This window comes from Vicia villosa, linkage group LG4, assembly GCF_029867415.1.
Source record: "Vicia villosa cultivar HV-30 ecotype Madison, WI linkage group LG4, Vvil1.0, whole genome shotgun sequence".
Lineage (NCBI taxonomy): Eukaryota > Viridiplantae > Streptophyta > Magnoliopsida > Fabales > Fabaceae > Vicia > Vicia villosa.
In genome coordinates, this window is record NC_081183.1 from 181,247,315 (window position 1) to 181,251,288 (window position 3,974).

The 3,974-nt window shown below is 33.1% G+C and overlaps 1 long non-coding RNA gene across 1 annotated transcript; it reads right to left on the reverse strand.

The window, feature by feature from the left end:
* Window positions 1–453: 453 nt before the first annotated feature.
* LOC131596245 (uncharacterized) lies at window positions 454–2,687 on the reverse strand. Its single transcript, XR_009282192.1, has 4 exons — window positions 1,880–2,687; window positions 998–1,124; window positions 808–896; window positions 454–686 (listed from the first exon to the last, which is right to left on the reverse strand). It is a non-coding gene; the product is annotated as an uncharacterized LOC131596245 (long non-coding RNA).
* Between the last annotated feature and the right edge of the window lie 1,287 nt (window positions 2,688–3,974).

Here is a 3,974-nt window from a genome sequence, read left to right on the forward strand (position 1 = left end):
AAATTTATATTATGAAGATAGAAATAACACTAATTATTTTTTATTAGTAATAATAATTATTCTTTTAAGAGAAACACCCTAAGAATTAATCTTTGGTCTTTTGAGCAAAATCCCACATTTCAAGGGGTGTGTTAGGGGTGGGCATCGGTTCGGGCCCAAACCCCCCAACCGAAGCAATCTTCGGATTAGACTTATAAGCCCAATTCCAACCGGATTAATTTTCGGATATCTCGGGTTCGGATTGGATCGGGTTCGGGTTCTTGGGTCGGTTTACTGCGGGTGCGATTTCCTAAATGGGCTTATTGAATTTTCAAGCCCAAATCCAAAATAATCACTTTAATTGTTTAATTTCTTAAATTTTATGGATTGCACAGTTTTCCTAGTTAACAGAATACAAGCCCAAATAGAAAATATTTTAATATCATAATAAAAACTTAATTGCTTGCTCTAGCATAAAGTTCATTACAACTTTATAATTATAATTAATGGCAGTAGCAGCATCATGATAAGTGGCATAAAAGTCTGTAGCAACAAAGTTCATAATACAATTTTATAAATAAACTTGGCAAGCTATTTAATAACACAACCAACATAACTTCCAATTCTTATCCATCCTTATAACTTCCAGTTCTAGCACCCAATCAGCTGCACAATTTCAGTTGAAACAAAAGTTTATCTGCATATTTCTGGAAAAATGAAACTGATTCAGTAACAGTTTTAAACACTCAGTTTGTTGATTCGGAACAAAAATCTAAAACATAAATTTTCATACTAAGTATCTTAAATTACTTTAATACTCAAATTTACCTTCTAACATCAATTTGAAACCACTTGCTTTCAGACCTGTAATCAATTTTTCTACGGCGAGAAATTCTTATAAACACTTCCTTTCAAACCTGTCAAAAACCACAATCATAATAATCTTAATACTAAAGTAAATACTCATAATTACGATCAATACATCATAGAAATTCTTATAACCACTTGCTTTCATTACCGTTTTTGCTTCTTCCAAAATACCATTTCCCACTTTAACAGACTCTGCAAGATCCAAAATACCATTTACCATAGGCTTTGCAAGATCCAAAATTAATAAGTCTGTGGCTATTCAAAAACCACAATTCCTGTAATCCAAAATTCAAAACCAACAAGTTAAAACTATAAAACTAATAATCAAAACCAGTCTTGGAACATATTTTAAACCAATAATCAGCAGTTTCAAAACTAATAACCAGCATATAGTTTCAAAAACCACAATTCCTGTAATCCAAAATTCAAAACCAACAAGTTAAAACTATAAAACTAATAATCAAAACCAGTCTTGGAACATATTTTAAACCAATAACCAGCAGTTTCAAAACTAATAACCAGCATATAGTTTCAAAAACCACAATTCCTGTAATCCAAAATTCAAAACCAACAATTTAAAACTATAAAACTAATAATCAAAACCAGTCTTGGAACATATTTTAAACCAATAATCAGCAGTTTCAAAACTAATAACCAGCATATAGTTTCAAAAACCACAATTCCTATAATCCAAAATTCAAAACCAACAATTTAAAACTATAAAACTAATAATCAAAACCAGTCTTGGAACATATTTTAAACCAATAACCAGCAGTTTCAAAACTAATAACCAACATATAGTTTCAAAAACCACAATTCCTGTAATGTGCAGAACTTAGTTTGAAAAGGCTATTATTCCTGTAATGTGCAAAACCAATAACCAGCTATTATTTCCAGCATATAGTTTGAAAAGGCTAATAATCAAAACTGATGTGCAGAACCTATAAGTTTATTATTTAAATTAACATCCTGGAATTATAATGCTAAAATTAACAGGATTTATTATATTATGAATGAATGCTAAACTTACAATTATTTGACACATTTTCAACTCCTTGCATATCTCTATGTCCTTGCATATTTTCAGCTCCTCGAATATTTTCAGCACCTTGTATATAAAACAGTCGCAATCAATCACAAAAACATAAACAGAAGCAACTTATGAATAAATTCTGAGAGGGTCCTTTTAGAGGTTTAAGAACTCAGAGCTAAGCAATAAGTTTACTTTCATATTATCCCTCTCTTTTGTAATGTGTTTATTTTATCAGCTCAAGTGCTCAACCACGATGATTTACTACATATGAAGTTAAGTTTTGGACTACCATATTCATGAATTGGGATTCCTGGCTGGTAATTAACTTGTGATTGTGACATGTTTTGTTGGTTTAGCACTTTAGCTACATGCATTAGAATTTAGTTTAGCACTTTGGCATGTCAAACTGAAACAAGTGTTGAACAAAAAGAAAAATAGTAATTTCATAAATAAATACTAAAGTAAGTATCCAAAATTGTATATTTGTTTGTTTTTACTTCTAATTAATTGGTTCAATTCTTTCAGCTACATAACATGAAAAGATCTACTATACAGAATAAACTCCAACAAGAAATATGTTACAGATACACGGATGAATTATTAGCAAAGCAAAAATTCCACAGGAAAGGAAGAGATACAAGAGAGGAGAGTGCAGAACCGTACTAAATACTCATAGTAGGTTAGTGACCACCATCAACAAGATTCAACTTCTGGTAAACTTATTGCTTACAGAAAATAAACACATAAATTAAAACACACATAAACAAATTAAAACACACATAAGCAATCATCAATTAAAACCTAAACTTACGGTTATTTTGCAAATTTCTAGCTCCTTGAATTTCTCCAGCTCCTTGCATTTCTTCGGCTCCTTAGTTTTCTCCGTAAAAAACAACAACAACGGAGTTATTATAACATAATAAAAAGACTATAAAACTCCTAAAACATTATCAAAGTACTAACCTTCAGTTGACTCAAAGAACTCTTAAAATAACACCAAACCTGAATGTTCAAATTTCATTCAAAGGATTAGAAAGCATATCAGAAAAAAAATCAAGAAAAGAAAGTAACTTAGTGTTTAGTAGACAGCGAAGAACAAAGATGAACATATCAGAATACCTACCAGATTCGGATTGAGGGATGGTGTAGACTTGATGTTGGATTGGTTTGAATTGGAGTAGGGTTTCACTTTTGGTGGTGAGCAAGAGAGACGATGGCTGCCGAAGGTTTTGCGTCTTCCATTTAGGGTTAGGTTAGGATCTTGGAAAATTCTGAACTTAGGTTTTAATTGGGTTAATTGGGCTGTGAATCCTTGGGCCTCATATTTTGGATCGAAAGAGGTATAACAATAATAATAAAACTGTATCGGTCGGTCTCGGATTCCGACGGGCCCAGAAAATCCAACCGAACCCGGCCTAACCTACCCAACACTACCCACTCAAACCACCCGTTCAACCCGTCCACCCGAACTAACTCGACCCGTTGATAAAATTTGCTTTCGGTTCGGTCGGTTAGTGTCGGGTGGTTATTTCATGTCCACCCCTAGGGTGTGTCATAAAGTGTGTAAACTTTTACTAATCTGAAGTGAAAAAATGTAGTGGCAGGAATCAACAGTTAGTGGATATGGGATTGCAACAGGTTTTGAAGCAAATGAGAAATCATAAAGGGACAGGTAGATAGGACATCCCAAAATTGACTAAATTAACCCACTTGTCAGGTTCCTCCCCCTCAAACCCTGCCTAAAAGGGAAAGAGAAATAAATGGTATAGAAACATAAACAGAAAGAGTTGAAAAACTAGGAAGGAGTAAAGAAACTAAATCCCTGAATTTCATACCAAACTTTCAAACCAAAAGAATAGCAATGAGTAAACCATAGGTATGTAGGGGTGAGTAGTGATGAGAAAAGAAAAGCAAGCAGAGGGGGTAAGGTAAGGTTATGGAAAGAAAAGTAGTGTAGGACCCAGTAATGAAAACTAGGTGACATCATCAAAGTGCCTATATGGAGAATTTAGGCCATAGGAAATCAGAAATGAGGAATCAATTTTGTACTGTTGGGATTCTGCCTGAAGATTTTTCACAAGGATTCATCATC